Raw genomic sequence first — 12,089 nt, forward strand, 5'->3', positions numbered from 1 at the left:
GTTGTCTTCCAATTTTCCAAAGAAAATATAAAAAAAATCATCATTGCTTTCCCATTCTTTCTTTTGTTCTGATTTTTATTATTTTTGCCTTTTATCTTTCTTTTCAGTCCTAATAACGCGGCTTTAAATATGACATGCTTGCGGACTTCACGCCCAGATCACAATGAGTTATTTAACTGCGAATTAATGAACCCAGAACCAGAATATGATGCGGAAGAGGTTTTTAGGGAGATAAACCGAGAGTTGGAATATTTCGAGAATAAACCTAAGCCAAATCTGAATGACACTGAACCGGTAAATTTAGGAACCCCGTAAGAAACCCGGGAGACCAAGATAAGCATCCACACGGACAAGAAAACGCGAGAGGCGATAATTCAACTTCTTGTTGAATTCAAAGACGTGTTTGCTTGGTCATATGATGACATGCCGGGACTAGGTGTTGATATAGTGGTTCATAAATTGCCGATTCATCCTGATTGTCCTCCAGTTCAACAGAAGCAACGAAAGTTCAAAACGGAGGTCAGTGACAAGATTAAAGAGGAGATCACCAAGCAGCTGAAAACGGGAGTGATCCGGGTAGTCCAATATACAACATGGTTGGCGAATGTGGTTCCAGTACCGAAAAAGGACGGGAAAACTCGGGTATGTGTAGATTACCGAGATCTGAACAGAGCAAGTCCTAAAGATAATTTCCCGCTGCCCAACATCCACATCCTCGTTGATAATTGTGCCAAACACGAGATACAGTCTTTTGTAGATTGTTATGCTGGGTATCATCAGGTACTGATGGATGAAGAGGACGCCGAGAAAACTGCCTTCACCACGCCTTGGGGCACCTACTGTTACCGGGTCATGCCATTTGGTCTGAAGAATGCTGGGGCTACTTACATGAGGGCCATGACTGCCATTTTCCATGACATGATGCACCAGGAAATAGAGGTGTACGTGGATGACGTGATAGTCAAGTCCAGGACGCAGGATAATCACATCCAAGACTTGAGGAAGTTCTTCGAGAGATTAAGGAAGTATGACTTGAAGCTAAACCCAGTCAAATGCGCTTTCGGAGTTCCGTCAGGCAAACTTTTGGGCTTCATCGTAAGCAGGAGAGGAATCGAGCTAGATCCAACTAAGATAAAATCCATCAGAGATTTACCTCCCCCAAGAACAAAGAAGGACGTGATGAGTTTGTTGGGCAGGTTGAATTACATCAGTCGGTTCATTGCCCAGCTGACAAGCACGTGTGAGCCCATATTCAAGCTGTTAAGGAAAGACGCAGCGATCAAATGGACAACTGAGTGTCAAGAAGCCTTTGATAAAGTCAAAGAATACCATTCGAATCCCCCAGTCTTGGTCCCTCCGGAACTAGGAAGGCCACTTTTCTTGTATCTGACAGTCTTGGAGAACTCTTTCGGCTGCGTCCTCGGGCAACACGACGTAACCGGAAAGAAGGAGCAAGCAATCTACTACTTGAGCAAGAAATTCACCGGCTACGAGGCCAAATACACTCTGCTGGAAAGGACATGCTGCGCTCTCACATGGGTTGCTCAAAAGCTGAGACATTATCTCCAAGCCCACACTACATTCCTCATAAGCAGGTTGGATCCTTTGAAGTATATATTTCAGAAACCAATGCCTACTGGGAGACTGGCTAAATGGCAAATCTTGCTTACGGAATTCGACATAGTTTATGTCACTCGCACGGCCATGAAAGTCCAGGCGTTAGCAGATCATTTGGCCGAAAATCCGGTTGATGAGGAATACCAGCCATTGGATACTTACTTTCCAGATGAAGAGGTAAACACCGTAGAAGTAATCTCGGAAGAAGTTCATGTTTGGAAGATGTTCTTTGACGGAGCCGTGAACGCCAAGGGTGTAGGGATTGGGGCAATTTTGATCTCGCCTTCCGGTCAGCATTATCCCGCCACAGCTAGACTTCGTTTCTTTTGCACAAATAATACAGCTGAGTATGAAGCCTGCATTATGGGCATGCATATGGCAATCGATCAGGATGTCGAAGACTTACTGATTATGGGAGACTCTGACCTGATCATCCGGCAGGCTCAAGGCGAATGGGAAACTCGGGATGTCAAACTTATCCCGTACCGACAACATGTGGAGGACCTCAGCAAGCGCTTTACATCAATAGAATTCAGGTACATTCCGAGGTGTCACAATGAACTGGCAGATGCACTTGCTACTTTGGCTTCAATGCTGCCCTACCCGGGCAACGCCCACGTCGATCCTTTGGAAATCCAAATCAAGGAAAGACACGGTTACTGCAGTGTAATCGAGGCAGGATCAAGTACGCAGCCTTGGTACCATGACATCAGGAAATTCCTGAAGACGCAAGAATACCCAGAGCATGCTACTGGAGATCAGAAGAGGACCATTAGGCGACATGCAAGTGGTTTCTTTCTAAGCGGTGAATTGTTATATAAGAGGACCCCGGACCTCAATCTCCTAAGATGTGTCGATATCGAGGAATCGAGAAAGATCATGCACGAAGTACACGCAGGTGTGTGCGGACCTCACATGAACGGGTATGTCTTAGCGAAGAAAATCCTCCGAGCAGGTTATTACTGGATGACCATGGAAAAAGATTGCTTTAGCTTTGTCCGGAAGTGTCATCAGTGTCAGGTGCACGGTGATTTGATTCATGCACCTCCCACGGAGTTGCATCCCATGTCCGCACCTTGGCCATTTGTCGCTTGGGGCATGGACATCATTGGACCAATTGAACCAAAGGCTTCGAATGGACACAGGTTTATACTGGTAGCCATCGATTACTTCACAAAATGGGTAGAAGCTGTCACTCTCAAGTCGGTCACCAAGAAAGCTGTGGTGAATTTTGTACACTCAAATCTTATCTGTCGCTTCGGTATTCCTGCGACTATCATTACAGATAACGCAGCAAACTTGAACAGTCACTTGATGGGAGATGTGTGCGAGCAATTCAAGATAACACACAGGAATTCCACTCCTTATCGGCCAAAAGCCAATGGTGCCGTGGAAGCGGCAAACAAAAACATCAAGAAGATTCTGAGGAAAACGATCCAAAGTTCCCGACAGTGGCATGAGCAGTTACCTTTTGCATTATTGGGGTACCGCACTACGGTACGCACATCGGTGGGAGCGACTCCTTATCTTTTGGTTTATGGGACCGAGGCCGTAATACCGGCAGAGGTAGAGATTCCTTCACTTCGAATCATTGTCGAAGCAGAAATCGAGGACAGCGAGTGGGTTAAGACTCGGTTAGAGCAATTGACGTTGATTGATGAAAAGCGGATGGCTGCAGTTTGTCACGGACAGTTATACCAACGAAGGATGGCCCGTGCTTACAACAAGAAAGTCCGACCTCGGAATTTCGAAGTAGGACAATTGGTACTGAGGCGTATTCTGCCGCATCATGAAGAAGCAAAAGGAAAGTTTGCCCCAAATTGGAAAGGCCCATACATCGTAAGGAAAATATTGCCAAGAGGAGCATTGTATTTAGGTGATATCGAAGGAAATGACCCCGACACAGCAGTAAATGCAGATGCAGTCAAGAGGTATTACGTCTAAATCATACTCCAGTGGTCCTGACACGTTGAAAATGGCGAAGGTGTTTATTCCCCACTACTCCCCAAACACTACCCAATTCTCTCTACCAACTTTTGAGCCGCTTACAAAACAAAAAAAAAAAACAAAAAAAAAAAAAAACAAAAAAAAAATTGATTGAGGCCTGAACTACGTTTGACTTGATTCCGAAAGGATACGTAGGCAGCCTCTCCCTGAGGTTCAGTCACACCAACAATAAAATCCCATTCACCCTAAAATTGAAAACCGGGGCACGTCGAGCAGTTGAGAAGTTAGCGTCACTACATCTCTTTACCAAGCACAAGCCTTCAAATCAATTACCAAATATGGTGGGGAATTAATCAACGTCACAAATGAAGACCATCACACTCTGAACTGAGAGAGATAAAATAAGAGAGTCTCGGCGGTGAAAACCTTCGGGCACCACGAGGCGACGGGAGTAGAGAAACCAAAATGAGAGAGATTGTTTAGTAAAAACTCGCAAAGAGTGCTATCAAGCGATGACAGGAAGAGAAATGAGAGAGGTCAGCCAGCGAAAATCCGCAAAGGGCGCTGCTGGCCGAAAAGAATGACGCCACCCCAAGAAAGTTTCGGCAGAGTGCCATCGGTTTGGAATCACAAAGATCCGTTCTGGTTCAGGAAAACGCAAGCTCTTAGAAGGTCAGATGTCCAGTCCACAGAGCATGTCATGTCATTTAAAGCCAGCATTATCTTCCTCAGATGAGTCTTTCTCGTCCTGAAAAGGACACTCTGTTTTCTGATTTGTTTTCTCCTTTCTTTGTTTCCTTCAATCCCTTTTGTGTTTTAATCCCAAGTCCAGGACACACCAGAAATGGCAGGTGGCAGTTTTGTTTGCACGGAATCCCGTCTCATGAAGGAAAGCGCCTCATCTCGTTGGTATGATTACCCAAGCATGATGAATCATGACGTTTGATGGTGTTTCAGAGTAGAGAGGAAAGGGAGAAATCTCGAAATCTTCCCCAGCAAGTCCACCTTCGGACAAATCCCCACAGAGTCTCCCTCTGTACAAATCCCCACAGAATCTCTCCTTTTTTTAAAAAAAAAATCTCCCGTAGAGTCCCCCCAATATATATATAAAAAAAAAAAAACCGTTGGAATTCTCTCAGCACACCCCCCAGCGAGTCCTGTTGTAAATATTCCCCAACAAGCTTACCCCAACAAACCCTGGGAAACTCGTTTTGAAACAAAAAACCCAGCGTACCCCATTGTACAGAATCCGCACAAAGAATCCACTTTGTAAATATTCCTCCACAGAGCTTCCTTTTGTACAAATTCCCACAGAACACCTCCAATAAAATCCCCGCTGAGAACCTTCAATCAAAATGGGACAAAAAAAAAAAAAGAGGCCCTACGAGGCAAATCATCACAGAATCTGGAAATACAAGCCTGAACAGTCTAGAAGGGTCTCGCCATTCGAATCAAATCAATGGCGGAATTTCACAACAGAAACAAAGACGCGAGAAAGCAACTGGGAACGATCAAGGTCACCAAACCGGCCGTCATTCCCGAACTAACAAATGATTCTTTGTTTGGAAGGTTGAAACAGGTCTAATCCAAGACAACCGTGCAAGGAGCAGGTGTCGCCCAAAGAAGAAGGTACACGGGTACATGAAGTACTTCGGCAATAAGGAATTCACTCAAAAGGTAAGTTCCCGCAAAACTGAACTTTTTCCTTTCAGCCAGCATTAGAGTTTTAAACTCTAAACTGAGCTTTTCCATGCAATCAGCATTAGGGTTTTAAACCCTAAACTGAATTTTCCTTTTAGTCAGCATTAGAGTTTTAAACCCTAAACTGAACTTTTTCCTTTCAGCCAGCATTAGAGTTTTAAACTCTAAACTGAGCTTTTTCATGCAATCAGCATTAGGGTTTTAAACCCTAAATTGAATTTTCCTTTTAGTCAGCATTAGGGTTTTAAACCCTAAACTGAACTTTTTCCTTTCAGCCAGCATTAGAGTTTTAAACTCTAAACTGAGCTTTTTCATGCAATCAGCATTAGGGTTTTAAACCCTAAACTGAACTTTTTCCTTTCAGCCAGCATTAGAGTTTTAAACTCTAAACTGAGCTTTTTCATGCAATCAGCATTAGGGTTTTAAACCCTAAACTGAACTTTTTTCTTTCAGCCAGCATTAGAGTTTTAAACTCTAAACTGAGCTTTTTCATGCAATCAGCATTAGGGTTTTAAACCCTAAACTGAATTTTCCTTTTAGTCAGCATTAGGGTTTTAAACCCTAAACTGAACTTTTTCCTTTCAGCCAGCATTAGAGTTTTAAACTCTAAACTGAGCTTTTTCATGCAATCAGTATTAGGGTTTTAAACCCTAAACTGAATTTTCCTTTTAGTCAGCATTAGAGTTTTAAACCCTAAACTGAACTTTTTCCTTTCAGCCAGCATTAGAGTTTTAAACTCTAAACTGAGCTTTTTCATGCAATCAGCATTAGGGTTTTAAACCCTAAACTGAACTTTTTTCTTTCAGCCAGCATTAGAGTTTTAAACTCTAAACTGAGCTTTTTCATGCAATCAGCATTAGGGTTTTAAACCCCTAAACTGAATTTTCCTTTTAGTCAGCATTAGGGTTTTAAACCCTAAACTGAACTTTTTCCTTTCAGCCAGCATTAGGGTTTTAAACCCTAAACTGAATTTTCCTTTTAGTCAGCATTAGGGTTTTAAACCCTAAACTGAACTTTTTCCTTTCAGCCAGCATTAGAGTTTTAAACTCTAAACTGAGTTTTTTCATGCAATCAGCATTAGGGTTTTAAACCCTAAACTGAATTTTCCTTTTAGTCAGCATTAGGGTTTTAAACCCTAAACTGAACTTTTTCCTTTCAGCCAGCATTAGAGTTTTAAACTCTAAACTGAGCTTTTTCATGCAATCAGCATTAGGGTTTTAAACCCTAAACTGAATTTTCCTTTTAGTCAGCATTAGAGTTTTAAACCCTAAACTGAACTTTTTCCTTTCAGCCAGCATTAGAGTTTTAAACTCTAAACTGAGCTTTTTCATGCAATCAGCATTAGGGTTTTAAACCCTAAACTGAACTTTTTTCTTTCAGCCAGCATTAGAGTTTTAAACTCTAAACTGAGCTTTTTCATGCAATCAGCATTAGGGTTTTAAACCCTAAACTGAATTTTTCTTTTAGTCAGCATTAGGGTTTTAAACCCTAAACTGAACTTTTTCCTTTCAGCCAGCATTAGAGTTTTAAACTCTAAACTGAGCTTTTTCATGCAATCAGCATTAGGGTTTTAAACCCTAAACTGAATTTTCCTTTCAGCCAGCATTAGAGTTTTAAACTCTAAACTGAGCTTTTTCATGCAATCAGCATTAGGGTTTTAAACCCTAAACTGAATTTTTCTTTTAGTCAGCATTAGGGTTTTAAACCCTAAACTGAACTTTTTCCTTTCAGCCAGCATTAGAGTTTTAAACTCTAAACTGAGCTTTTTCATGCAATCAACATTAGGGTTTTAAACCCTAAACTGAATTTTCCTTTTAGTCAGCATTAGGGTTTTAAACCCTAAACTGAACTTTTTCCTTTCAGCCAGCATTAGAGTTTTAAACTCTAAACTGAGCTTTTTCATGCAATCAGCATTAGGGTTTTAAACCCTAAACTGAATTTTCCTTTTAGTCAGCATTAGGGTTTTAAACCCTAAACTGAACTTTTTCCTTTAATCAGCATTAGGGTTTTAAAACCCTAAACTGAATTCTTCCTTTGTTCGGCATTAGGGTTTTAAACCCCAAACCGAACCTCTCCCCAGCTAGCCGGTGTTAGGACTCCAACCCTGAACTGAGCATGCATATCCTCTTTCATCAATTTTATGAACTTCCTGGTGAATAATTAACGAAATTTTCCTAGTGAAACTGGGGCAGAAAATTTCGTTCGTTTGTTTGTTTTTTCCCGCAGGTCTAACCTCGAGCCACACGGATCGAAATGACCCACGAGATGAGTCTCGACTCAGAATCAAAGAAGAAAAAAGACAAAAGAAGACATCCCGAGATATCAGAGTGAATGGAGAGCAGATCGACTCCAACATTTGACTAAGGTCCTAAACCCTGCCAATTGCGTCTCACTCAGTATCCCAGAGGTTAAACAAGTCGCCGCAACTCGCAAGCATCAAGATTCAGATCGGAGTCTACAAGCAGAATCAGCTAAGACCCAAGATCAAGTCGTAAAAGAATCATAGATAGGAATCTTGTAACTAGCAGTTGACATACATATAAGTAGTTAGTTCAGTTTCTAATTTTCGTTTGGTTGTAATAAGGCGGTCAGTGACACGGCAGTGACAACAGCAACAGCAGTAGCAGCAAGCATTGTAATCCCATGGTAGTCCCAGCTACCAAAACTTCTCGAACTACATTGACCTGATTCTTGTTTAGCCCAGGATATGTAGGAAATCTTTGAAGCAAGATTCGGTCAGATCTTTCAAAAAAAAACATGCTTCATACGGAGTGGTCTATAGGCAAAAATCGCTCATACACGCTCACTTTATCTTTGCACGAAAACCCTTCGTGTTTCCGAACAAAGAGGGGCAGCTGTGAGCACGTGATTTTTGTTTCGCACGACAATCGCTCCAAAAAGAAATAAAAAATAATAATTGGCCCTGCTGTACAATTTTTGGATTTCTGTGCGGCACCTTGTTGATTTATTTGTGACTTCGGCCCATTTTTATTTATTTACTTTATTAAAACAAAATTCAAAAAATATATGTGTCCTGCATAATTCGAACCGTAATCCGGTCGTTAAATAGAAAATCATGAATAGGCATCTTCGTCCGTGATTTTATTTTGTTTGACTTTACCTGTTTTGAAATATTTTAGTGTGTGTGCAAATAATTGTATTGAGTGTGTATTTAATTTTAATTTGATTTTTTGGCTTAGTTTTGTTTTAAAATAAATAAGAAAAAGGAAATAAATAAAAAAAATAAAGAAAGGACCCCTTCCCTTCCGGACTTGGGCCAATTTTAACAAAATTGGCCCAAACAAACAGCCCAAGACCCAGGCCTGCCCGGTCCAGGCCACCTGATGCCCAGGACGTCCAAACGACGACGTTTTAGTCCAGTGTGATCTGGGCCGTTGATCTCAGATTGATCAACGGCCAAGATCACTTCCCCACAACCCACTGAGGAACCCGACCCGTTTACAACCGGACCGAACCCAAACCCTCAACACTTGAAATGACACCGTTCCATTTAACCACCAGATCCAGACCGTAGATCTAAATTGATCTAACGGTCGAGATCCGTCCACCCACTAACTATATAAGTTCATAATCGTACCCTACCCCCCTATCCAATACCCCAGCCTCGTCGTCTTCACCCAAACCCACAAACCCTAGAGCCGCCCCTGTACTCCTCACCATGAAAAACCGGCGGCATGAACGCCGGTGACCTTGCCCTGAACACCATAGAACCCCCTCACCACCCTGAACATAGACCTGTTAACCGTTTAGTTCGAATCACCCTCCAGGTCCTCGAATCTTCATTTGAAGATTCGAGTCAAAACTCGATCTACACCAACCAACCCCAGCTTTACACCAGACACTCTCCAGACCCTCCTCGTGACCAAACCATACTTGGTTTGGTCCGAATCTGATCAGGGAAGCCTGAATCCCAGATCTAAGTTTTGAAAGTTTTGTGTTCCTCCGTCACTGGTTCAACCGAAGAGATTAAGGTCTAATGGACTTTAATCAAAGTGTTTCTCATCTGAGAAACACTTCGTTTAAAGTCCATTCAGCCTTAAGAAAGGTCTGTCCAAATCCGAGTCAAGGTTTTGATTTTTCAAAGAGTTGAGGTGAGTCTTGTTTTCTTTTCTTTATTTTTGTTTTAGTCCGTGTAATTTGTTTTTAAAAGTCTGTTCATATTTGTTTTAATTTTACCAACTTCTGTTTGTCCACTTTGCCTGAACCACTGTGTTTGTTTGAACCCCTCCTATTCTGATAAGACATGTGTATTGGTTGTATTCCAAATTTGTACTGACTAGTTGACTCATCGAGTGCATTTCTGCTTAGTCAGTATTATTCGAACCATGTATCGATACTGTTTAAATGTCTGATTTTTGGCTACGATTGAGTATGTTAATGCTAATATAGTCAAGTCGACATGTGTTGTCAATTAGTTTCAGCTATCCGAACAATAACAAATCGACTCACTTCTGCTAAGCATGTGTTGAGTCAATTAAGAACCAGTTTTTGTTTACTTATGGCTGTTTGAATTGATCAGTAATGTAAAAAGGATTGTTTGTGTTTAAATTCTGAATTGGAAGGCATGTGCACTCGTGCACAGCATGTGCATTGGTGCACCTCATGTGCTTTGTGCACAGCCTGTGGCCTGCATAAAGGTTTTTGCTAAGTTTTAAACAATTTGACAGCATATGCTGTCAGATATATTCTACTGCCCATACCTTGCTTTAAGTTTAAAATGTATTAAACCTTTTAAAAGTAAGTCTGCCAGGGAATGTTGATGGAGGTTATATACTTAAATAACTAATGGGGATCTGAAAAGGTAAAAGGCACATGGGAGGGGTACTGTGATATTCTGAAAACAGGCTGTTAAAAGAGATAGTTTTGAGGCTTATAAAGGGGGATCAGAAAATATACAGAGGGGATACACACTGGACCTTGAGAGCTGTAAAAGAAAAACACACTGTGAGGAGTTTTGAAAGAGAGAGCTTGAAAGACATACAAAGAGATACAGACATAGAGGGATATTTAGACTGAGAGGATTGAAAAGGATAGAACTGATTTTAGGAAAACACAGATAGAGGGAGGTTAAGAGATAGAAAGTATACAATCTACAATCAGAAATTGCTTCTTCCTATTTGTTATTTGGGTTTTGAGTTGTTCAACTTGTTGAAATCAATTCTGATTCTTTGAAGTTCCAGTTGTGTCTATTTAGTCAAGTGTTTTCATTGGTTTACTACTGGTTTGGTCTGCTTGGAGTTTTGATTCTACTCCGCTGGGTGTTGCTGTCATTTGGCTATTTCTTTCTATTGACCATCGTTGCATTTGTGCATTTGAGCCTGTTCTGCTGTTCGCTTTGTTTGCTGCTGCCCTGTCCTGCTGCTATTTGCTAGTCCTGTTTCTTTTGGCTGCTGATTTCCACATCTTCTTCTTCTTCTCCTTTGCATTTTCAGCATTTCCAGGTACACATTTCAAGTCCCATATTGATGTAATTGAAACAGTTTGAAAGCATGAAATGAAAAAGGGAGAAGATGTTCAAGTATTTGTTGTGATATTCATAGTACATTAACAGGCCTATGGAAACTGATTAGTTTATGGTTCAACAGTTCGAAAGAATGTACTGATAGTCGACTGAGTTTACCCCTTTTGTATTTGAGCTCGGTAGTTTGTCTGTTAGTATAAGCATGTGTATTTCGACTTTACACAACACTGTTTTCTGTTTCATTTGGTTTTTTTTTAGTAAGACTAGTTCACATAAGTTTAGTTAAGTTCAACACAAGAAATGCTCAGATTAAGCGTTGTACTTCGTTAGCTCGTATATGATTCCTTGTCAAATTAAAGCATTTTACTTCGCCAGTTACCCTTTAATCTAGTCCAAATAAGTTCAGTTAAGTTCAAATTAAGAAATGTTCGGATTAAGTATTGCATTTCATCTATCTCATATGTAATCTTTTTGTTCGACCAAAGCATTTTCGTAAGGCATGACGTCTTTTTACTTTAAAAGTAATTAATCAGAAATTGATAGGAGTTTGGTTTAGGCCGAAATATATAATTCAATTAGCATACATTTTTCTTTCTTCTATCTCTGGAAATAAAATAATAGAAATGTAGTCACTGTAGGATACCCTTCTAAAAATAATGAGACGAGCCTCGCCAAATAAAAAAATACAAATTGCGGGGCCCTCAACAACTAATCATAATATTTAGAATTCGGGCTAGGCCATTTAGTGAATCTCCACTGCCCTCCCCGAAGACAATAACGCGTTAGATTCTTTAGGCGCGACTTAATCAAATCACATTCTTAAATTCGGGTGCGCATTTATGTGACCCAATTTCAAATCTCAACGGAGTCGAAATGTGTTAACAACTACGGGTGCATTGATTGTGACGTGGTTCGAGATACATTTTCACGACGTTGCAATTCTATAAAAATAAATGATAATAATAAAAGCGGTTAAAACTTAATAAAAGCACATAAGTCACAACATGTATTTAAATCAGATATTTAGCCATTATAACAATTTAAGCGACCGTGCTAGAACCACGGGATTCGAGGGTGCCTAACACCTTCCCTCGGGTCAACAGAATTCCTTACTTAGAATTTCTGGTTCGCAGACTTCATTTGGAAAAGTCGAAAATTTCCTCGATTTGGGATTCAAGATAAACCGGTGACTTGGGACACCAAAAACCAAACCTTTCCCAAGTGGCGACTCTGAATTAAATAAATAATCCCATTTCGAATATTGTCACTTAAATTGGAAAAACTCCACCCGCGCATTTAACCCTTCGGGGCGGGCGCGCGAAAAGGAGGTGTGACAACAGGG

Source organism: Nicotiana sylvestris, chromosome 1 (assembly GCF_000393655.2).
Source record: "Nicotiana sylvestris chromosome 1, ASM39365v2, whole genome shotgun sequence".
In the NCBI taxonomy this organism is placed as follows: domain Eukaryota; kingdom Viridiplantae; phylum Streptophyta; class Magnoliopsida; order Solanales; family Solanaceae; genus Nicotiana; species Nicotiana sylvestris.